This window comes from Centroberyx affinis, unplaced genomic scaffold (genome assembly GCF_046629955.1).
Source record: "Centroberyx affinis isolate AG114_WGS23_722 - 3 ecotype Tasmania unplaced genomic scaffold, CSIRO-AGI_Caff_v1 ptg001091l_1, whole genome shotgun sequence".
NCBI lineage: Eukaryota > Metazoa > Chordata > Actinopteri > Beryciformes > Berycidae > Centroberyx > Centroberyx affinis.
The window spans coordinates 1-25,449 of NW_027279636.1; the positions used below are offsets into that span (position 1 = coordinate 1).

A 25,449-nucleotide genomic window follows, 5' to 3' on the forward strand; every position below is an offset into this window, starting at 1 on the left:
CTGATACTGGCTCCTTTGCACTGGAGGCAGGATAACTTTTAGTGGAGCAATTAGGAGAATGGTTCTCAGGAGAGAAGACCGGGGCAGTAGTACTGTGACTGCCCAGCAGAGGGGGAGCAACCTTAATAAGGGTTCAACACAACATCCATGTGAGTAAAGCTTGCTAATATACTTTTACACTTTGCTCTCACCAAGCTGTGCTTATACTCATACAAACACCATATTAAAGCTTTGGGGAAAGGTTTCTATCAACACTATTTAGTTAAAAAAGCTGTCTGATGAATCATTATTTTGTTGTCACTGTAAAAAATGAGATGGGAAAAGGCCATCTGCACAATAAAAAAGCAGAAAATTATAAATTCTGCAAATTTTTAAAGTAAACAATATTGACATTTTTATCTGTTAACCAGTAAAATATATTAGACAAACCTCTTTCTCACCTGCCATTGATCAAAAACAGCACAGCACAGCAGCCTAAATGTTAACAGCTTTGGTAAAATAATAAAATATGTGACATTGTTTAGCCTAGTTGCATGTCCTCACTAATGAGGCTTACTGTGCCTTGTTACACACACATACACATACTGTATACTTTACTATATGGTATGTTAAAATGTTGTGGCAATTGTGGCATCGATGGCTTATAGATTGGACTCAGGAGGGTGATTTATGTTAACACTTGTTTTGGATGTCACTATGCCTCTTTTATATTTAGACATGCACACACGTTACACAAACAGAGACTGATATCCACATGCCGGATTTTGGGGAAGCCCATATAATAATGTTACGGGCATAGACCTCCAGTCATACAGGTATATAAGCAAACACATTAGAACCTTAGGTAAATATCCACGTGTCGCTTTATGAAAGTCTTAAACTTCCTACAGTACAAACGTCTGTCTATAGTGTTGGAGGAAGAAAAAAAATCTCCTTCTAAAATAAGGCAGATATTTAACTTGGCCCATGGTAAGTTTCAGCTTCTGATGGTAATGATATTATAAAATGACTACTGGACAAACCCTATAAATAACTGCACTGTGTGGTTTTCAGACAGATAGAAGGCTGGGACATGTCGGTTACTGCAGTGCTGCATCTTGTTGAAGCAGCCACACACGCAACCCTAAAGCTCACACCACAATCCCGCTGAAAAGTATACATATACAAGCCCAGTGAGGTTTCTTTATCTGAAATTGCCTCTTTCATATCATTTACATCTTCCCCTTCCTTTCTGGAAAGGAGTAGCAGCCTGCTTTTAGAATGGGAATTTCCTTCCATTATATTCTATTTTGTTAAGCTAAAAATATCTACCTTGAGTTCAACTTTGCAGCAGTGTTTGCTATACAAGATTTACTTGGTTGCCCTGTGAATGATCTTATTAAGCACTAAGCCACAAAACTCAGCACACAAATCTTTTGGTAATGTCTAATAATCCTATTCATAAATTCATAAAAAAATAGGGTAATGTAGACTATTTTTCCACACTGAAATGACATTAACTCATTGAATTTTCTTCCTTTAAATTGAAAGCACTTGTGCTAGGGCTGCAGCATTTAAGCTCTTTATTATTGCTGAATGGGTAGGGACAGGTTTGCAATGTGTAGCTAAACAGAATCCTGTTAAAATAAAGTGAAGGCAGTCAGTTCTAACATGTTCTATCTAAATGATACTGCCCAGATGAATGGGTATCCGCTGAGGGAGGCGGGCTGATCTCCCAAGTCAAGTGGTCGGAGGCATTCCCAGTCAGTCTGGGTCATTGGCGTTTCTGTCCTCTTTTCTTTTCCTCCCATGTTTTGACACATTAATATTCACCATATGCCCTGTCAGACCTATCGCAGGCGCGCTTCATTTTTATGCTTCTGCGGTGTGGGCAAACAGAGCGTACAGCTGCTGCCGTCAGACAGCTCTTTCCCCCTGTGCCTTGGCTCACATGTGCAACCAAACAGGCCTGTGTCAGAAACCAGGAATCCATGAGCCGGGCCAACCACTTCAATAAGCATCCTCCTATAAAGCACTGCTTTAAACGGGAGCACCCTATACTTTATTTCATCTGACACCCCCTTTCTTAATGATTGGCAAGTTTATATAATGTCACTGAGGCAAAACAGACAGGTGGAATTATTTTCAGTGAGATTGTGTGCTGTTATGCAGCCATCCTACGTTCTACAATCATGACTAAATCTTATCGAGAGGCACTTCAAGAAGTTTTTGAAGTCTGAATATTGACCCAGGTCAGCATCAAAATTCCTGTACGGATCACAGGAAAAGAGCACGGATTTTACCGTTTCCTGTCAGTTGCCGACCGCCTTTGCCTGCAGTAGTACAAGTCTCTCTACAAAGCACTATTTCGGGTCGAATTCCAGCCGAGGCAACGTGCGGCGGTGTGCAGGGTGGCTTTACTGTACCTTGAGGTACTTGACCAGTTTCTGGATCTGCCAGTACTCGGAGGGCAGGTCCGTGTTGCTCTCTGGACGGCGCTCTGGCTGCTCCTCGTCCTCCTCACTCTCCGATGAACTCTCGCTGAAATCCTCCACCGGCACGACTCCTGCTGGGGTCTTACTGAACACAAAGAGCAGATAAAGAGCAGTGCACTTAAGGCAGCAGATAACAATCTGCAAAAGCGAAGGGATAGAGTAACAACTAAACAGGGCATATTCAGACAAAGGGATGGAAAGTATAATATCGTGAAATCGTGAATATCAAAAACACAATTTGTTCGTGCCCCGGTTCCAAGTTCTCTTTTCCTGTGTTTTAAACGGAAAAACAGCTTGGTCATCCTACACAAGGAGAGCCATTAATGCTTCTCATTGAAATTCAAGTGTCAAGTTTGAACTTCCTCACAATCTAAGCAGCAGGGAAATAAAGATTGGAATAAAGTAACGGGAGGACTGGAGTCGTCATCATACGCCGTGCAGGGACTCTCGCTGCAACCATACATGCAAACAGAAATGCAGATGGCTTTTGAAAGTCGCTCGGGCCACTTGGATAACTGCATCACGCAAACTGGGCACTGCGGAGCAATGAAATTTGGTACGCATTCAAATGAGGCCGCGGGGAGACGGTTCCCATGTACGCGCAGATAGCATTTCCAGGGGAGCCCATTATCAGAAGAAGCCAGCCGATGGGAGTGAGCGTTTTCCCGGCAGCGGCGCGATAAACACTGAACAAGGCCTTCATTAAGCAGCCAGGCCTTCACACACCGTCCCGGGTGCTGGGCGCCGGGTGAACACTCCCTCGGGTCCCAGTGACATGTGTGCCGACTGATGAGTGGCAAAAAACGCTATCGCAGAACGGTGGCTAGAATCAACCAAGTGAATTTATTATGCTAGTGGCCTGTATACATTGGCAGACGCAATTATGGAGACAGCTGGGGAGCTTTGGCTGCCAGGAGCCGGAGGCAGGAAAAGTGTACATCAGTCTATACATTGGCGCTTGGTCTATACAATGGTTTCCACTTTCCACTGCAAATATCACTGGTGGTGAAAGAGCATTTGGCTAATCTTTCTTTCTGTGATTAAATCTTATGTATGTTACTCCATCTGCAGAGGAAGAGATAGCCATTATAAGGTCTGACCAAAGTGAACTCATTCAGGATTCTTACGTTTTCTGGGAGGACTGGCGCCCAGGTAAGGAGGACACGGAGAATTCGGCTTTTTTCTTGCTGTCCGACCTCAGCATCTTCTTCTGCACCTCACCAGACTTCTCCTTCCCGGAGCCCTTGCTGGCTTTCTTTTCCTCTGCTTTACTGTAATGACATGAAATAAGAGTCATTATGCCTGTTTCTATTTTGAAAATTGTTATTTTTCGAACATAATCATTATTTAATAATTCGAGATGAGGGTTCAGCGGGCTTTTTTTTTAGCAATTTGGCTACTTTTATCCCGGGCCAGTTTCTCCTCAAATGGGTACAGTTATCACAAGGTACAGCTGCAACAGCTCAGCCCTTGCTAGATCTATTTATCAATCAAAGACCATATGTGATAGATCTTTTTGGGGATTTTTCTAAGGCTTCTCCCAAGTTTTCTGTCTGTAATTGGGCAGAAAGGGTTTCCACACTGTGAACGCATCTATTAACTTAGATCACTGTATAATCAGGAATATTTGCGCTTGCCCTAAAATTTATAAACCATATAACCATCTCTTTATAATGTGTGACTGCTGGCATGCAGAGCAGACACACTGCGCACATGTGGCTCAGGCTTGACTCCGGCATCACCACCCCCCCCACCCCCCCCATCTAAGGCTCATGTCTTGAAGCGGAGAGAGCCCCACCACGCACAGTACGTGGTAGCCTGACAATATTTCAAAACACATCTTACGAGCGGAATTATCACATACTCATAGGGAGACATGAGACCGAGATTCTTCCACCTCGGAGATGGTTCTAATTTCTTCTTGCCGCCTGGCTTGTTCGGTGTATGCTGTTGTCTCGCCCTCTCATGCACATTCTTTTCCTGATGCTCGTAAGACCTCTGGGGTTGGCCTTGTTCCTCCGCATCAACCGATTCCACATGTTGGATCTTTTGTGTTGATGGAAGTTCTTCTTGAACTGCAAAATCCTGTTGGTGAGGGGAAAAAAGACGGGGGTTGGAGAGTGAGGAAAAAGACCGCTCTCAATCTGCACCAAAATGCTAGCAGCGAGATATATACAATAAATTTGGGTCGTAAAATTATATGAACTTGGGCTGTTAAAAAAAGTTCTTCCTCTGAATGATTGTTCTTTAAACAAAGTAGCCATTCTGATTGTGATTCTTCTCAAGCTGTGAGCCGTATTTTCCACCCAACATCTGACATGATGCCTCTTTCTTCATTATTTGAGACACATAACATATTGATGTGTGAGAGGGTGCTGGCCACCGCAGTCCAAGAAGAGCCATATAAAAACTAATCAGGGTTCTGAAACAGTATCAATGACACATAAAAACATAAAATTCACATAAAAACAGTCTCTCTCAACAATCCCCAGGCCTGGGTAACAATTCAGCCTTTATTGAGCCATTGGAATAAAATAACACATTCCCAATGCTTCACACAGAAGAGGTCCCCCTCTGTTAATTGGCTGAACAATATCAAAAAGTTTATTGTTTCTGTACATTCCTTGACCTAAAACCTTGCAGCTTGGCACACACAAAGTAGAACCTTTGTGTCACTGTTATTCAGCAATGATTTTTTGAAGTTTTGAAGGTCTTTTTGCCTAACTTTACAACCTACATAAGAATGCCAACAAGACACATATGAATGGTTTGCAGGCAGGAGAGTTTTTAATCACAGACACCTGCTATGCAGAAATAGCTCGGACTGTCATTGGTCGCTAGGAGCTCAACTGTTTCTGATTTTTTTACGGGCAGGGAAAAAAAGAATTGAGATGTATTTGTATGGGTTGTGTTCGCACACTAGCTGGAGCCAAGCATGCCCAGTCACTTTTCCAAAGAGTTGTTTTTCATAAAACACAAAGTGACCTGCTATTGGAAACATACAAGCCAATTCACTCCACAGCAGTGCCACAGTCTGATTTTATTAAGGTATCCGACCTTCTTTAATTCTATTATACGTGAAATGGACAAAGTCCATGTGCTGCAGCAGGAGGAAACACTCCAAATTCTATGGCATGCCACAGTAAAGGGCCCTATTACAGGTGCCTTTCTGCATCAGAACACAGTAAAGGCCAGCAGACAAATGCCATGTTAAGCAGGACTGACGCCTGCAGCCCCAAATGTTTCTCAGCAAACATTTTTATAGCAGGCGACATTCAATCATTAGCACTTGACTTCTTTCTTCATTTGTCTTGTTTCTTCCAAGCCTGCATTTGGGTACTAAAACCTAAAACCCCAACTATTTACATATGTTTGGGGGTAGACTTGTATCTAATTACTTGATCCACAATGATGGAAAATCAGCAGGGCAGCAAATCTGCAGCCATTGGCCATAAAATATCTGTCAGTGGCGAGACTCAAGCAGTGTCTACTGAGCGATTATGACAGTGAAGCAGTCTATATTAATTTCAGGATCTGAATAACAAAAAAATAAATAAATCTACAACCCAGAGAGTAGAGTTTGCTTTTCAGTGTGTGTGTCGTGCATGCAAATACACAGCATGTCCAATTTCCAATCACGCTGTGATGTCAAAACGAATCCACAACACTGAACAGAGAAGTGGAGTCTGCTTCCTCCCTGTGTTGCAGCCCTCCTCTCCTTTGGCTGCCTCTGCGTATTTGATTGAAGCTGTCTAATCTAATACAACTGTTAAAAAAGATCTGCTTCCTCACATTGGAAGCGAGCAGATATGTTTGGAGATTAGGTGTTGTTATCTTTGGCTATCGCCTTCCAAGTTTGGGCTCTCCGCATTGCAATCAGAGAACTGGGCCGGAGCTGCGCGGGATCGTGTTTCTGACAGACGCCGCCGCTATTCCTCTCTCAAATTAAAACTGGAATGGATCTTGTCCTCATGAGTGACTGCAATCACTTAATATCTTAGCATTTCATAATCGAAGATGTAGGATGCCTATTGCGCCGCCGTCTACTCATTTGAAATACCGTCAGCAATCAATCAAATTAATTTCAAAAACTTTGTTAACTTGAACCAATCATACAAAGGCGATTAGCTCAAGTTAGGGCAGGGAGAAAATATTCAATAATGGCAGCAAGTGAAACAAATGTTGCTGGACCACGCGAGGCACACTTCAAAGGAGTTGAAGACACGAAGAGAAAAAGACCTTGACAATGATTTGTGCCTGCGCAAACTCATTCACAGCACTTTTTTATTGCCGCTGTCTATCATTTTTAGATCGTTCAGGCTGAAGGCATCACTCTTCACACAGGAGTCATAAAACATAAAAGCCTGGATGTCTTTTTTTTTTTTTTTTACACAGCTCAGCCTGGCACTACTCATTGGTTTATTAAAGCCTTCACTTGCCCCAGCCCAGTTCTCTGTGGCACCCTGAGTTCTATCACCTACTGTAAAAAAGTCACACTGACCGACCACATTTTGACAGGTATCAGGCAAGCCCTATTCTTCTATGTATGCTATATAGGTCTAGTATAATGTTATTTCAAAATGGATGAACATTGATGGCTGTTAAAGACTACTTACAGCAGTAAATGTCCCAGTAACATCCTGGCATTTACTATAAAGTGCACAGAAAATCCCTTAGGGCAATTAGAATTCGAAAAGCATTTTCATTTTGGTACGAGATTTCTTTTGTCTTGAGCTTTTGTCCCCAAGGCACTTCACATGTAGAATAGTTCAGTGAAATCATTTGGCCCTTAACATGCAGAATAGTTCAGTGAAATCATTTGGCCCCTCACATGCAGAATAGTTTTGAAAAATCATTGGGAAAAATACATATCCATGTCAACCCTAGTTTACATCTGCAAATACCATTACTCTGATAGATGTACTTTTGATTCTTTCTTTGAGAGCGAGATTTGCACAGTGGGTAAATCATATGGTCCTTAATCATATTTACATTTTGTTTGGCTGAGAATAACATTAGCCACAAGTAACCACATAACTATACCAGAAGAGTAAAAAAAAAATGATCATAGTGATCGCCTTTTCTTCTCTTGCGAAACAGAGGCGACTTCCATATACAGCAGGCACCGTCTGTGCAGTCTGGATGTCTCTGATGAGCTTGTGATGATGCCACATTTTCCAACACACATCAGAGTGAGTGAGAAAAAAACATGTTCATATTTTTAAATGATTAACAGATTTCTGAGAGCAGCTGGTATCTATCATTGAGGCGATTTGTTATGTCATCAAATCACTTAAGCAGGAAACGGCACTACTGAATGAATCACGCGGATTTTGGTGTCTGCAAATGACTTTGTGCATGTGTTTGTGTATGTGTGAGTGTGTGTGTTTGTGTGTGTGTGTGTTTGTGTGTGTGTGTGTGTGTGTGACTAACTGGGCTGTTTTGACGTTGGAACACGAAGGAGGTCGCATCAGAAATTTTTCAGCACAGTGACAACCAGACACTAGCTCACTAGCGAGGAACAGCACAGACACTGATTACACAATCCTAACTCGCTCTATACACATGAGTCATATAGCATCCATGATCAAATCAACGCTTTAGAGAGAAGGGCCTTGTTCACGGGACAAAGAGGCATTTCAACACCCCCACTTCTATGCTTCAGGAGCTAAAACCCAAGGCCATGAAGGGGGGCTTGATATGTTGATGTTAATCGCATCTGCCTAAATTCCACTGTACCTGCTTGTTTATGTTCTCAGCAAAATGGGGAGACCTGTTCCTCAGAAGTGTTACCAAGTCTTTGTGCATATCACTCGTTCGCTCGTAGGCATTCTCTTCCCCCTCCTGTTTTATGCCCTGTGAAAACAACGTTGAAAACAGCTTCATTAATACTAAAACCACAATTATAATGTGACCCACATGTCTGCTGGAATAGCTGAGGTTAGGGAGCTCAGAGTATCACCAGGCAGCCTAAAAAAGGGAAGTGTAAAACCGTGTAAACCACTAAATTATGTTTAAGACACTCCTGCTCTTTGAGGTTTTCGTTCGCATCAATGTCACCCATTTGGACACATTTGGGTTTTAGGGTGTAGTTTTTTGACCTTAGCTGAACCATTTCCAGGTGAAGAAATAGAGACAGGAAACGTAGGGCTTGTCAGCAAAGTCGCTGAAAGAGTGAAAGATGCTGCGGCATGCAAAACCTTCTCAGGATTGATTGCACACACATTCACAGTGATTCCTAGCATTTGGAAAGCATTTGGAATCTCTCTATACAAGCTTGGAAAACAAGCTCTCTGCTTTTTAGGGACACTTACCTAATGTTTTGGAAATTTTCATCATCATTACTATGAGATTAAAGAAGGAGCATTGTACTGTACTGAATATGATATTACGTTGCCTGTCCAATTTTGCAGTTGAGCGTGGCTATTTCAGGATCTTGTTAAACTTTAATTGAATGGGATGATTTAATCGAATAAGGTCTTAATTCAACCTTCCATTGTGTAACATGACGATTGGTAGAAGATTGGTAGCAGTTGTTTGGTGTCAGGATACATAAATCAATTATAATAAGTTCTAGTGCTTAAGCTAAATGTATATGATTAAAGGATAGTATGAGCTAGCACTGAAAATTACTGAACATACAAAAATTGCTGCCAATTAACTGATTGTACGATGGAAATTGGTCTGTCAACAAGCATATCTGCCCAAAAAAAGTTGGTCCTTAACATATTCTCACACAGAAAGAAGAATCAAAATTCTAGTCTTTGTTATTGCCAATCCACACTGACTTTATCTTCTAAGCCTTACCCCATTTAGGAAGACTCCCGCTGTGCTGCAGGTGATGTAGAGGGTCTCAGTGTCACAAGGCTCAATCACAAGGTAACAAATCTCTCCATGCACCTGCCGCCACGGAGGGGTGTGACAGCCATTGCCAAATTCATAATCTAAAAAAAACAGATAAGGAACGACACTGCAGTAAACTTTATATTGTGTAGTGCTGCCTGAAATCAGGTCACAGCATTATTGTCCCCAATGGACGCAGGAAAATGTTATTGGTTCATAAGACAGCAGCAAAAGGAGAAATCATCCCAAGTGCCTGTGCTGCCAAAGAGGATGACATATCACTCTGCACAGCACAGGTCTCAGACATGAGCCTTGCCTGGTTAGAGCCATAGTTTCACTCCCTTTATAAATCATTCACCAAACAACAGCCACATCGTGACACCGTCATTATTTTAAGGCTGCTTGGCGTCACAATATTTGCATAGAAGGTTTCATTTCAACCTCAGCAAAAGGGGACACATTTTTCAAAGGCTGCATTTATCACTTGGTGAGCATGGTGCATTTCCATGAACGGTTAGCTGTTATGCCACGACAGATCTGCTGCACCGAGGCGAGTAAATAAATTGATTAATGTCTTGGTAAACTGAAATCTGACAGATATAATGACTTCCATGTTTTTGTGCGGACAGAACACAGACTTTTTATACTTTGGAATATCTAGTATTAGCCCTAATAGCAATCGCCTTTCTTGCAACCACATGAAATGTGGAGATAATTCAAACCTGATGTGTATCGAACCGACTTCAACACCCTCTTTTCCCCTTCACTGCAGAAGCGTTTCAACAGCTCCACTTCAGTCTTCACCGCAGCGGGGTTGAGCCTGACTTCTCTGTAATGAAAACGCAGCAAAACAAAACAAAACAAACAGCCAATTTATCTGGTCCATTCGTGGTTCTGTCTCTTAACCGGCTGCCTATTCTAATCAGAAAAAACCACATGTTGCAGCAAGTCTGCTTGGATCAGAGTGAAAGAGGATTGCCGTGGAAGATGGATAGATAGCTTGATTGAATGCAGAAAGGGTAGGAGATAAGAAAGGCACCCACTGGGAGATCTGTTTGAGGGAGTTGCTGAGGAGCTGGTTGTCCAGATGTTGCAGCAAGAGGAACAGCTTGACCTGGACCTCCGAGTCCGTTGCCTGGTCCCCTGTTTCACTTTGTCCACCAGACGCAGCACAGAGGTGTCTTCCCCCTCCAGCACAGTGGCAAAGCTGGGCCCAGAATCTTTATCACAGGGTCTCTATTTTCTGAATAAGGTTAAATAAAGGGTAGCCTTACCAACTCTTCAAATGAAGCCCTTGTTTCAATGCTGTACAATGTATACTTTACATCAGTGTTTCTGAAAATGTGGGTTGAGACTCAAAATGTGTCTAGTGGGTCCCCGCATAACAACAGCACTTGTGTGTTTTAAGTCTAGGTTAAATTAAATCTGGGTCCATGACTAAATTTACCTGATTTGGAACCCAAACTGAAAATACAGCAAACTAAGTTAACACACTCTTTTTACAAAACATCCACTGGCAATGGAAATGGGCTATTTTATACCATCTTCATCATGTATTCCTCTCCCAGACAAATATATATCACCATAGCTGCTTTTGGCATTGGCCCTACAGTAAATATATATCTGTAAAGAATTACAAACATAATCTGATGGCAGTATAATTGGATGGAAGTAGAGGATAACAAGGAGGACAAACAAATTAAGTCTGTGGGTTATGGAAGTATGCTGGCGGCTGGACTGCTTAGGATGCAAATGGGATTCAAATCTCATCCTGTGGTCACCATGCTTACCTTCGAGACATGCTCGAACCTCCTTCAGCTTCTTATCGTCTGCCAGCTGAACTAGTTTAGAAAGCTGACTGAAGCTGTGCACAGAAATAGTAGGGGGGGAGAGCTGCAACAAGGGATGCCCTTCACTGTCTTTTTCCTGGGACTGTACAGTCGGGCCACTGAAGGGAAAATAAAACAAAAACAAATATCACTCACAGCCTCATTTCTATTATCATTTTGCCGTGCAATACTTGTGCCGGGCTTAAAAATGCTTATGCAAAAAAAAAAAAATCAGAGTCTGTATAAGCATTTTGCACTCTGCCTCCAAGATATCAGGTATAAAGCTAACCACAAATAGAAAGCAGAACAGAACATTCTGATGAGATGGGCTAGAATGGTGAAAAACAAATTAATTATAGCCTACTGCCATGAGTATTACTAAGATAAAATACATTTGGACACTTTTGGTGACAACATATCCTGCACAGACACATAATACTGAAAGCACTTGGCCAGTCGGCTGCCTGCCTCATGATTAGACCTACCTGATGTCATAGTCTGTTTTGAAATCAGAAGCCACTAAGGTGGTACTCCACTGCAGCGGCTCCTTGAACACATGCTTGGCCTCTTGTGGGTGTCTGGAGCTGAACTGCAAAGCGCAGGATCTCTTTCAACAGGGACTCATTGAGCGGTGTGATCTCCAGTTTGCCAGTAGCAGAGCTGGCCGTGGTCCACTGGGCTGCCCTGGTCAGTGATGCCCCCATAGCAGCGGCTGGGACCTTCTGAAATTTCAAATGGGTAATATCAATAACAACACTATATTCCAGTATATGACTTACTATGGGCGGGCCAGAGGCTCAGCATAAAGCCTTACTCTAATCATTAGCTCCACTTGTATAGTGTTTCTTCCAATATATTGTGTAGAATCATCAGGTCCAGTGCAACACAGAGAGGAAGAAGACTCACCTCAGTTTTTAACGTTAATGTTAAAGCATTTCATCAAATAAACAAGACTAGGACTTCTGAAACTACTGAAAACAATATCAATGTAGAGCGCTAAATCCGAGATATTTTACCATACATTTAGTTACGTAATATGAATGTAAAATTGTTATAATGTTCCAATAGAGACTTAAAGTGTGTCTGTGGTACTCAGTAGTGAGTTTATAGTGACCTTATGGTACTTTATGGTGTTTTTAACTCCTATGGTATTCTGTAATATTCCTGTAGTGTCTTGTAATTTTGCTGCGATATTTGTAAAGTATCCCTTCAAAATATATTATAGTATTCCCAGAGTTATTTTCGTTAGCTAACTAACTAAGCTAGGTAGTGTGGCTAACTAAGTTAGCTAGCTGAACTAAGTTAAAACTTTGTAGCCAACGTTAACTACGCCGTCAGGCTTATCAGCAAAGCGGATAACTTACTGCCCTTACAACGGTAGCTTTCCCTCATCAATGGAACATAGCTGCACCATACATTTTTCTATAACGGACTATTTTCTTTCTATATATGAGCTTAATTGCAAACTTACCGTGTATTTCAAGCTTTTTCCGAAGAAAATGTTAGCTACAAAGCCTATATCAGTTAGCCATCGAGGGTTTCTATGGAAACCATACGCTGTCTCCTCTGGTTGCTATGATACAGCCAAACACAACGGAACGGGAGTTGGGTCAAAAGTCACTAAAACGCAAACGGTCAGTTACGAGTTAAACGTTCAACGAGAGACTAGAGTACCCCGCTTTAGTTAGGGCTCTGTGACATACCGGCGCATTGCAGTATATTACCTGTGTCAAATGTGTGTCTAACTTTGGATATGGTGGTGTGGAGACAACTTGCCTGGTCAGAGAAGCTCAAATATGTCAAGTCAAATGTTGTTATAATAACAGAATCACTCTATGCTTTCCTTTTAGAGTGTCCACACAACCGCATATTTGAGAGCCTATTTCCTCTCTGACTACTGGTTTGGCAGTGTTCTGGAGACAAACATTGGGTAGTGAAAACAGTCTATTTGGGTTTGGATTTTCTCCGTTTAGACACAGCAAATAAGTTCACTCAGTTCAAAGTTAATAACTCTGACGCCAATCAACAGCGAATTTAAGTGACAAATTTATGTTGAGCCTTATTCTTGACACAGAGAAGCAAATGTCTTTTGAATGTGTAAATTGTCTATACTGCTGTCTTTTCTGCAAACCTTTGTCAGAGAATACTCTCCACAGGTAGTCATCAAGTCAAAGTGGATGATGGGGAATACTTTGCATGCTATTTCACATGGTATGGTGAATTAGATGTACTGTAATGACACTGCTGTCATGTCAATTATCGTATTCAGGTTGCCTCTACTGAAGAAAACCATATGATTCCTGAGCCTTTTGATTGTCAACACTTACAGCCTCGCTCAGGAGTGATATGAGACAGCTGATGGGACGAACCCCCAACAGAAACCAAGTCAGACCCCACAGTATGAGGTCAGGTATGGTCCCAGACACATGATTTATAACTGAGGTGCAGACATGATTTCATTGAATAACCTCCCTCTTCCTCTTCATCCTGAATTAAAGGACGGCAGTGCAATTTGTGCAAATCAACTCTGCTCTTTCCCTTATTGTTTGGCAGCCGCCCGGCCGCGGTGTCCTGTGACCGACTGGAATGACAACATGCGCGAGAGCAGGGAGTATCCCGCGGGCCAATAAAACCACCGATTTCCTCCGGTGCTCGCCTTCGCTCGACTCGCCGCGCCCTGCCAGGAGAGCCGGTGGCGCGGACTCCGATCCCCTTCTCTGCCTGGCCCGCGCGGCGGCACAGCAGGTGGAACTATTTTGTCTCCTAAACCGTTGGGGCGGGTTGGACTGAGCCTGCGTGTAAATCAATCACAAGGGATCCCTCAGGGGTGGGGGGGAGAGAGGTACTAGCTCATCTGCAGTATCAAGAGAGATCATTCTGGATGCTGTTGTTAGAGGGACTGGATTTATGAGTTTGCCTCCCCCTCCAGGTATTTTATTTGGAGCAAGGAAAGGCTGTCCAAATTAAGACGCATTGAGGATCCACGTCGCTGCAGCGGAGAGCGGGCGATGGAGCTCAGAGTCAGGAACACCAGTGAATGGGTGAACTCAGAGGGTTACAGTAGATATAGAAGTTAAATATATGTGTGTGTGGGTGTGTGTGTGTGTGTGTAAGGGAGAGAGAGAGAGAGAGAGGGGGAAAGAGAGACAGAGAGTCTGACTATATGTGGATGCGTGCAGTAAGGAGGAAAAAAAAGAGAAATCAGGAAGGCAGAGTGGACCCAAAGAAAAAGGGAAGAAAGAGCAGGATAAATGAGGGTCTTAATACGTCTAACCCAGGGTCTCATTAGCGAGCCTAATTGCCGTTCGTTAAAAGGGATTAAATGAAACAGCCTGCCCCGGCCTGGGTCTTTTACAAAGTAAAAACAAATAACGCTCTGTGGTCAGAAGCACCTGCTTAGGTCTTGGATGTTCCTCGGCTAAAACTTAATACGGCATAATAAACACAGGCCACGCCGTCTCCTCCGATGCCTGAGTTGAGCCGCTGATTGAGCCGCACGGAAACACGCTGACGACACACACACACACACACACACACACACACACACACACACACGGAGAGAGAGAGAGAGAGAGAGAGAGAGAGAGAAAGGCCCTCTGCAAACATGGCCGTCGTGATTGCATCCGTTCGCGACGCGTCCAACCTCCACAGCGCTCCATTAACGGCCCAAACTAAACATTACATGAGGACGCTGCGTGAGGAACAAGAGCGATGAGGAGGAGGAGGAGGAAGAGGACTACTGTTCCTGTAGCTTTTTTTTTTTTTTTTCCTCTTAAGGGCGTAGATTCATCTCTATTGTTTTTGCAGGCCTCGTGTCAAACGCAGTTCAGCGCGGCTCGTGGTGGAGCGTGTGGTTAAAGCGGGGGGCGGGGGGGCGGGGCGGGGGGGGGGGGGGGGCAGAGGTGACACCGGTCGTCGTAATGAGCACCTGCGAGATCTGTCGCGCACATTGGCGGACGGGCTTCTAAAATAGAAAACAGTAAAAGGGACTCTAACAAGAGACTGTGACCACATCCCCTCGGTTGTAAAACGCTGTACTGCTGCCCCATAATCCTCTCTGGCCTCCCCCCCCATAATCCTCTGTGTTCTTTTTAGGGACAGAGGGGTAAACGCTATTAAACGGTATCCAGCATGAGTGACTAGAGGCAGCGGTGACCCGTCGTTTCACTTTCTTCCAGCGGGAACGCTTTACGGCGCACATGTGCCGCTTTGTAGCCCGACCCCGCCGCTAATAAGGTTATCTTGTTTTTACCCAAGTCCGTTTCATCATCCGAGACAGACAACGGGTGAGATCACTGGGTCGTTAGAAGTAATTGCCTGGTTTATTGACTGTTTGAATAGGCACTAGTACAAGTAGCTCATGGAAAATGCGTTAGGTTCTGCTCGCTCCGCAACGAGCGATAACTGAGGCAGAGGCCGGCGGTGCCAAAGAAAACTGAACATAATTATCCCTCGCACAAGGCCAGCCTGAAGAGCATCTCCGCATTAACGGATGGTGGCGTGATGAGATCCACAGCTGATTGTCAATGAAATGAGCGCAAACTGACATCGGGCAATAAACAAACCTAATGCGGCCGCACTGTTCTGCCAATTCGAAGACGTTTCTTCCCGTAAAAATGAGCCAAATTCTCCGGATAAATCAATTTTGATGCACTGCCTTCATTACAGGCCCGATGGAAATCAATTATAGCGACCGATATATCGCTTCTAAACAAGTCTCAGCAAACAAAACCTGATACTGTTGAAAATATTTTTTTCCGTAACAATGAACATCATTGCTCGAGTTTCTTATGGATGTAAACCTGCAATTGTGGTTTTCAAATACTGTGTATGTATTTCAAGTTGCGATCGCTTAGTGCCAGTGCTTTCTTTGGAGCGGATGGGTGCTTGTCAAATATAGAAGTAAAATAAGATTTACGGTCATAAGGATTTATGGGAAAACCGATGACAAAGTCTGCATCTACATGACTTGAAACACATTTTGTTTATTTTGGTTGCCGCTCCGCATGGTGACACTTGGCTGCTATTGCTAAATCATCTAGAAACTTTACAACAGCTTTTAAGCATTTCCAGAAAAGCTGAACAAGCACATGTAACCACAAAACATATCTTTTAGAAAATCATATCATCATAAACTTGAATATTCCCAACCCCTCTATATTGGTTGATATACACAGTCTTCGAAAAAGTGTTTTCTTTAAATCCACAGGTTGTCATTTAATGTAAAAATAGTAAAACAAATATGAAGCTATGTTAAAAACATGGATGTTATAAGTAGGTTTTAACATGGGTAAAAATGGCAGTGTACTGCAGAGCAGAACAGAACAGAACACATGCCTGCATTTTGCTTTATGCAAACAATCTGAAAGGAACTGGGACTTTTCTTCTTGAATATAATATGACTATATTGTAGCAAAAGTGCAGAATTACCAAATATTTACTAATTTATGATTTTGTCAGTTATCTACAGCAGTCCATAGAGGACATAGGCTACATACATTTTTTTTAAATCTTTTGTTATGTTGAGATAACGACTTAATTCTTTTCAAAAAACGTTTGTGTATGTCCTCTATGGAGTCGCTGTAGTTACTATGCCTGAAAATGTTGTGATAATAAGAAAAAAAAAGTGGTTATGATGAGAAACTTTTGTTTTGTCGTGATAATGAGATAATTTAGTCGTTCTCTCAACATAACAAAAGATATTTGTTTTTATGTATGTCCTCTATGGACTGCTGTAGTTACCTGACCTGTGTTGTACTTCACCTAAAGTCAGCACCATATATTATTGATCATCAAGCAGGCCGGTTAGCTCAGTTGGTTAGAGCGTGGTGCTAATAACGCCAAGGTCACGGGTTCGACCCCCGTACTGGCCAGAGTCTCTCCACTCATTAGATCAACTTGCCACCAATGGCGGGCTAATCTAGTGAGTGGAGAGACTTTGCTTCAGCCAAGCAAATATGAATATATATATAAATATTTGTTGCCAAGCAGCTGGATAAGACTTCATGTCAGCAAGCCTGGTTACTGTTCTGTTGTCCTACACTTTGAGCTCCCTGGAGGTGGGCAAAAGAAAAGAGTACCACATTATTAAAGTGGCAATCTGCGAGATCCTCATCTTTTTTATTTTGTCTCCATCTTGCTCAGCGCTCATCACTGTGGTGTTTCTGCACTGCTCTTCCCAGGGATCACCTGTCAATCAAACTGTGTCCAGCACTGTGACGTCTTTCTCCTTGGATTCTCTGTTGATGCAGTTTGAGTTTCTCTGTTCTCTGTCTGTTCAGCCATGGTGGCTATCACTGCTCATGCTAACTACACAGTTCTTCTTCTGTTTATCCCAAACAAACAGGAAACTATCCGCCAGAAAATGTAAAAGCTTTCATGAAGTGGGAATAGTTTAAATCAGTATTTGTGTTAAATCAATCGGCGATAGAGAGCAGCAAAACGGACATTTATTTACATGAAAATGTCACAGATTATTAGGTTAATGTAACTCAACAGTATTATATGACATTAACTGGTATACCATGTGTCTCTGTCTAACGTCTGGTTCATGTGAGGTTACACCTTGACCTATTTACCAGATAAAGGCCTCTAACTGCCCTTGAGCTGGCAAGATCCGTTCTGCCAGACTGGTCGCGTTGCCCCCCGCCCTCCTCTCGCTTTCCCCCTCTCCCCCTTTCTCCTCGCCCGAAGACACGGCAGCTGGTTCTACTCTTTTGAGACGTTCGGCGTGCTTAAATAAAAACACAGATCTTCCCTCTCTTTCTCTCCCCCCCCCCCCCCCCCCTTTGCTCCTCTGTCTCCCTCGCTCCATCTCTAACAGCGTAATTATTATTTTGAAACTGCGGTCTGAGAGGCCGTCCGCATTTGGCACTGCCTCACTCGCTAACGCTCGGCGAGCTCTAATACAATTTGACTTTTGCTTTATAACCTCTCCAGGAAGACATCAGGGGCCCTTTTGTTCCCTTCCCCTTCGCCCGTCTCGGGACGACCGAACGGAGGGAGAGAGAGAGCCGAGGTAGCGGCGGTGGAAAGGAGAGGAGAGGGGAAGGGAAGGGCCAGAGGAGAGAAGAGAGTAGGGGAGCGAAAAGCGAAAAGGAAGGGAGGGGGAGCGCCGGGTGGAAGTGAGAGAGTGATATAGGCCTGTTTTTGGAGAAGGGGAAGAAGAAAGCCGAACACGTCGACAGAGAGGTCGGCTGAGTTGAAGATAGACGTCGAGCGGAAGATGGGGACGACAGAAGTGGGGAAGGGAAGAGAGAGGGCGAGGACAGACGGAGAGGGGGAGTTGTTGAGCGGAGTGAGAGGTGAATGAGAGAGGACGGCCCCTCTCCTCCCATCATTAGAGGAGGTGCGGGTTGAGAGATTTGTGTTGGTGCGGCTCCAGGCGCTGGCACCCACACACCGATCAGAGAGAGAGAGGGAGAGAGAGGGAGAGAGGAATATTGCGCTTTGGAAATAATGACACGTCGAAGCGAAAGGCAGAGAAAGCAAGTCTTCCCTGCAAAGTTCATCATTCACTCTGTTACAGTACAGTGTGTAATTTCTGTGTATCATTGTCTTGGTCGTCGGGTTAAACAGCCAGATTTAAGGCAACTTTTGTTGGTGCAACTAAATTTAAGCAACTTTCTTCTTCTCTTCTTCTTTCTCCTCCGTCCTAGTAGTAGTAGTAGTACCAGTAGTAGTAGTAGTAGTAGTAGTAGTAGTAGTAGGAATAATGATAGTAATAATAGTAGTAGTAGAAGAGGTAGTAGTGGTAGTAGTAGTAGTATTTACTATTCTGTTTTACTGTTATGATTATTATTATTATTTGTTTATTTATTTACTTATTAAGTTATAAGGCATTGATCTCGGGCACATTTTTTTTTCTATTGAGGACAATAATAAACCCTCAAGTTTCATCTATAAGGGTCCTTAAAATTATTTCTGATGAAAATTTCAGTTGGAGAAAAAAGAAAAAGAAACATATTTATTATCTTGTAGCATTTGGTGCTGATTTACATGATATACATATGAATATACGTATATGAATTCATGTATTCACGTCAAAATGTTTGCTGGAGTCTTTTAGGAGATGCTAAGAAACCTGCCTAACAAGTTGCAACGTGCTGAATTATGTAACATGCCTCGCCATCACTTGACCTTTTCCTGACCTGCACTGACCAGCCCCACGCTGTGCGTTAATTGGCTGGAACAGCAGGAGCACAGCTGTGCAGCAGTGACATCACCTTCACATGACTGCTTGGTGGCCTGCCTGCATTCTAAATCCTCGATGTTACCATACATGACTGATGGCAGTCAATAGGCCTTGGCTGACCCATAAGGCATTTATGGAAGGATAACTATGGGGTTGACCATGTTACTATGTAGGAAGAGTGTTTTACAAGGGAACAAAAATTTACTGGCAATAACAGCCAATGGTAAAAAAGCATCCAGCTCCAAAATAGCCAAGGCTCTATATTTGAATTGTGAAAAGAAACAAAAAGCCTAATTAGTCAGCCACATCCCAGAAGTTAAATTTAGACTGATGCAAGTCCACTGTGTGGTTTGAGCTCTTGCCAAATAGTTGATGATTTCTGGATAATAAAAATGTTGTTTCCATTTACTCACTTGCATACTTTCTTCAATTAATTATTATTATTAATATTTTTATTATGATTTGTAGTAGTAGTAGTAGTAATAGTAGTGGTAGTAGTATAAGGAGTAGTGACCAGTCATGAGTCTTAAAAACATACACTATAAGTCACATAGTGTAATATCTCAGCACTATTTGTACATCCACATAACATTTTCAGGACCATTAAAAGCCTCATTTAATTGGACAAGTTGGCTAACACATGGGCCTACTGGGGGAGTCGCTGCAGCAGGGACTGTGTGTGACAGGCAGCTCGAGCATCAGGTAATCGTTATCACTTGTGAGCCAGTGACGAAAAAAAAATGGGCCTATTGTTCCCAAACAGTAGTCTGCCCAGTGCTCAAACAAAAGGACAGCTGCACTCAGGGTGTATCCCACTGGCCACTTTGAAGTGAAAAACACTGGAAATACAATATGTTTCTCTACAAGTTCTCGACAAGCCAAGGAAAGGCAGTCGAAGTCCGCGCCGTTCCAACGCTAACAATGTAGTCTAATCACAAAGCACAGAGGACTAATCAGTCTGTCTGCAGACTGCGTGTGAGCTCCGCCGCCGCTCCCCGCTGCAGAGCCGGAGAGGCCGGGCCCGGCCTCGCGGCGGGAGCCTCCCCGGAGGCCCGCGGAGCGGTCAGAGTGCCAGCTGGCCAGACCTTGAACCGTGGGCATTTCCTCCTTCCAGACGGCTCCGGTTAAAGCGGCCGCTCCGTCCTCTGAACCTCTGTCTGGCTGCGAACCAGCCCCTGTGGAGCATCACTCATTAGGGCCTGTTGTCCGCAGCCAAAACCTCAACTGCTCCCCAGACCGCTGCAGCACCGCTCCCCGCCATCAACACCTGCTCACACATGACACACAGGCTCCGGCCGACTGCTGGGAAGAACTCCCTGCTGCCGCTCCCCCCGCCTCTGTTTTCTGACTAACAAGGCCCTAAGCATCTCTTTCTTTTCCCGACGCCTCGCTTGTCAGATGCGCGGCCCCGCTCTTTTTAGAACTCGTTGCCATTTCTTTTCGCTGCGTCGCCTCAGAAACACCTCGTAGTTCCGAAAGCCATCACGCGCGAGTGTAAAACTAACTGTTATTAGCTGGCGAAGGTGAGCCGCTTTATGGTTTGTTTGTGTTAGGGCCCCGCCACATGGTTTCTTTCATGTGAGTCACGGCCAGTTTGACAGTTTAACGTGTTGCGCAGAGCAGACCTTTTCACAACCCTGTCCTCCTTGCACCAGGTCTGGTGCTGTATCTGGCCTAACCGGGACCCGGTAGCCTCGTCCCCACGCGTACGCCGGCGTCCTCACCGGGCCCGTGGCTCTTTATTGGAAATTACATCACCTTGTAAAGGGACATGACCCATTACAAAATCATGCTGCTTCATGTTATTCTTTCCTAGTGAAGGAGACAGGCTCTCTCTCTTTCTCATTTGGTCCCCCTGTTTCTTTTTACTCTTTCACTCTTGATTTTGTTGCCTCTCTTTGACACATCCCGTGGATCATGCGAGTTCCCATCATACCTCCCAGGCGGGCAGGCGGGCCATCAAGGCTGGAGGGAGCAGCTGATTAGAAATAACAACAGCGCACAGTGAATGTGTATGTGGCCACCCGCTGCTCCTCCTCATACCTAGCCGTCCAAGAGAGGAACGACAGTGTGTCAAAACAAGGTCGGATGTGTAGGTTCAGGGGCCCGGCCTTGGCTTTTTGGGCTCTGGGAACAAACTGAGAGATACATGTGTGATTGTCATGACCAGGCGTGGCCCCTGTCAGCCACGCACTGTGTTGACACAGAGATGCCAAGAGCTCCTAACATGTCACCGTGTTTCCCAGAACATGGCAATAACAACGCGAGCCTACATGTCTGTTACAAGGCCTTTGCGTGCAGGAAAAAAAACCCACATCATGGAAAAGATATGGGTTCTATCAACCTCCAAGGATTGAGCGGGAAAGCTTGTTAGATTCATGAACAGTGAACAGCGGTAAGTGTGGCAATGTTTTCTTAAATGCAAAGTAAAGAGGATTCAGACTGTGATGATGTGCAGCCTTGTGCAGCTATATGAAATCCTGCGTATCTATTGTCTAAGTGTAGCCAAGCACTATAGTCGATTTTTTTTTCTACAGCAGTGCCTGACTATAACTTAATTTGGTCTGCTTCAGCCCAAAGCCTGATGTCATCAGGCTGCAGTATCTGTGATTCTGTTGAATATCAAAAGTATGTCTTCACATGACTCTGGGGAATCTGACACGTTCCCCCTTTCAGATCACCCACATATGACCTCTAACTTCCAAGAAGACATGCATTATGTTTTATTTGGTCAATGAGCCCACAGTGCAAAAAAAAACCCACATAAAGGCTGCATTCCAGTTTATAAGAGATTCAAAAACCACTCTGCAATATGACCAGAGATTAGATATAGAATCTTAAAGGTAATCAGTAATTTAAAATGAATTTAAAAAAAAAGACTGACAGCCTCAGATCAATGATGCTACAACAATCTGACCAATAGTGTTCTTTACTCAAAGCTTTAGTAGCACTCCTTTTACAATTTTTATATTGTCTTTGGAATATTATAGTCTCAATTATCACAGATAATAATCATTAGACTCATGACCTCGTGGCGCAACGGTAGCGCGTCTGACTCCAGATCAGAAGGTTGCGTGTTCAAATCACGTCGAGGTCAAAGCTTTTCAGATATTGTACATCCAAAGCTAACTTCAGTATATGGGAATGGGAATACAATGGGAAACAGCTGTATGCTTGGAGATAGAACTTAGTGAAATATCCTTGTCAATTGCAGAGAAAGAAACCAATTTGCTTCCATACAAACATGCAGAGTACTGTTATCCAGGCAGCAGCACAGTGACAGCTTAAGAGGTCCAAAGAAAGCATGAACGATGACGCAACCAGATAAAAACCAAAGACTGATGATGACGCATTTAGCAGCAGGGAGGCCGACTGTCTCATAAGACTGTCTCACAGAGTTGATCCTTGAGACAGCAGCAGTGTGTCTAGTCAAAGACTGTGTTCACACTGCAGCTGAAAGTGTCACACTTCTGGGAGGCAAAACCCTTTTCCCTCACATATGACAATCTGATCGGATGTTTTCAAAACAGTGTGAACAGCAAGAAGCAGAAGCTGCATGGAGTCACATTTTTTCAATTTCAATCTGGGCCACATGGATATGTGGTACAAAGTCGGATCCCGAGGCATGTGACCTACATGCAACTTGTACTGGAACACTCAAATTGGAATTTGTCAGTGTTACCATGACAAGTACATCTTAAGCCATTCACTTGAGACACTTTAATTAAATGCAAGTCATCCATGGCACCTTGACTGAGCCACAGTTAGCATGGATGACAATGAGACACAACAATGGAAAGAAAGCCAAATAGTCAATTTGACTGGGGAGACGCCTCAATTCAGTCAAAACTCAAATGCACATGACAAACTGAAACTTTTGAAGAGTAGGTAAAAAAAATGGATGTGATGTCTTTTGTTATTGTTAGTCTGCACACACTTGTCTTTTCAACATCACTATCAGTTCATATCAGTATGGGATATGGGTTACATCCTAGAAGAGATATGAACAGTCACCCAGTAAATTCAGAGCAGCAATGAGCAGCAATTCAGAGTTGAGCATAAAGGCCTGCAGTGTAAATGCAGCCAAAGTGTCCTTGAGCCAGACACTTAGTCCCAGTAATTAACTGTAAATTGCTACATATAAACAGTGGCAGCTAAATGCCTAAAATGTAATAGCATATTCCTTTTTTATTTTTTTTATGCAGTAATGACCTTCAATTATTACTCGATCATTGCCATAAAAATGAAAAATGAAACTTAATCCCATGGGTTTTAAAATGCATTTAAATCCATGTTTTGCTGTCTCATACTGCCACTTATAGCAAAGGCTTGGTTCATCAAGCTAAGAGTAAAAAATGCCACAAATCTAATGAAATAAATCTCAGGTGATGCTGTGCTCCAATGCTGGATTGGGCCATAATCCAAAAACATTTTTTAGTTTTTTTTTGTTTTTTATCTTTTTGAAGTCCTTTTTACTGGTCCCAGTCGCAGAGCTGTCAGCTCATCTGAGGCGCTGCATAGAGAAATGAGGTTCTCAGGTGTCTCGGAGGTCCTAGGCCCAGTCCCTGTGGTGTAGCTGCTGCCACATGGAGGTAACTCTAGCGGACTCAATATTAATGACCAGTGACCAGGGCCTCCTTGTAATCCACTTACCATCATTACACAGGGTCAGCATGGCTACTGCTGCTGGGCTCTCATACCCCAGCTGGACGCACCACTACATTCCATTGGAGTGGTGTATGGCTTGAGGATGGAGAAACACTGTTTTGTTACTTACATTTGCATGTATTGGATTTTACAAAGTTGCACAAAGTTGCTCAAATGACAGCCCTGCTGGAAGTAAATCAGGATAGTACTGGGTATTCAAAGAATGTTATATTGCAGTGAAAACAGACAGGAGAAATACATTTAAAGCTGCATTAAGCAAAATGTTCTGACCACTAGGGGTGAAAAAGACTGCAACAACTTTGTAAACGAAGCCACTGCACGACAGAGGCCTATCAAGGACAAACATTGCAAAGCACCGTGCATAAATGCTACTAGCTAAGCTAACCGTACCTACGGAGAAGTCTAGCTTTGCCAGACCTTTCCCCCGCTGAAGGTTACAAGAGGTAGGTAGCATGTTTACTATTTTACGAAGTTTACTCCCTCGCTTCATCGATTCCACCATTATGTGAAAATTTTCAGGAATGGGAGGGGGTGAGCGCCGCTTTTAAAAAGCGAGGGAGGAGCTTCGTTCCTGAGCAAAATTTGACAACAAGCTTTAGTAAAGAGGTGAAAACAGCAACACAGATGGCCCGCGGGTGTGGTTTATATCATTATGTCTCAATACAATCTCCACATAGCACACATTAGCTTCAGGATTGGTAATAAGGTCTGATATCGCTTATCGCAGGTTTAAAATCTGATTTTGGAAAGACGGTGACCGCTTTTAAGACTTTCTCTTGGACTCCCTCGTGATAACTAGAGGAAGTCACGGCAATGCTGAGACTTGTGACTAATTTGTAGCGCACACAAGGAAGGTCCTGACCTCCACAGCTCTCTAACTTTAAACATGACAGTTCAGAGACTGCGTAATTAAAACGGCTTCGATAGAGGCCAATGAGGCTCGGGGGAAGGCCGCAGCAAAAGTTTAAGAAAATACAGGTGGACAGCTCCGTATTCCCCTAACATAGTCAATGCCTTCGCGCAACCTCGGCCCCTGTACCCTGCTTTAGCTCCACACATGTCAGAGGAATTTCCAAGCGCCGAGGACCCTCCGGCTGAACTTTTACCCCTCGGTCTCACTTTCAAACACGCACGCACACACTCGCGGAGCCGAGTTAACCTGCGCAGCCCCGGCAGGCGGTGTATTCGTACGCCACCCTGCATTAATGACCAAGCGCGCTACGGCTATTAGAGCGAGCCTGTTGTTATGATTTCTACACATTCTCATCAGGGTGAAAACTCGCTCTCGGGCCGGGGAGGGATGAAGGGCATCCCCTGTTCGCTTCTCGCTCCCCACCCGGCGGTTCCCAAAGCCCTGTAATTGAGAAATACAGCTCAAGGTAACGTGCCCCGAAGACCTTTTGCCTACAGACATGAGGTAATGGCGAGGCTAATTAGGCCG

The 25,449-nt window shown here is 43.6% G+C and overlaps 2 non-coding genes and 1 pseudogene across 2 annotated transcripts; 2 read left to right on the top strand and 1 right to left on the bottom strand.

Annotated features, from left to right (window-relative positions):
- Positions 1–2,405: 2,405 nt before the first annotated feature.
- On the bottom strand, positions 2,406–11,850 carry LOC139647546 (outer dynein arm-docking complex subunit 2-like; annotated as a pseudogene).
- A 5,095-nt stretch (positions 11,851–16,945) lies between these two features.
- On the top strand, positions 16,946–17,019 carry trnai-aau (transfer RNA isoleucine (anticodon AAU)). Its single transcript has one exon. It is a non-coding gene; the product is annotated as a tRNA-Ile (tRNA).
- Positions 17,020–22,365: 5,346 nt separating this feature from the next.
- On the top strand, positions 22,366–22,437 carry trnaw-cca (transfer RNA tryptophan (anticodon CCA)). The gene has a single exon. It is a non-coding gene; the product is annotated as a tRNA-Trp (tRNA).
- The last annotated feature ends 3,012 nt before the right edge of the window (positions 22,438–25,449 follow it).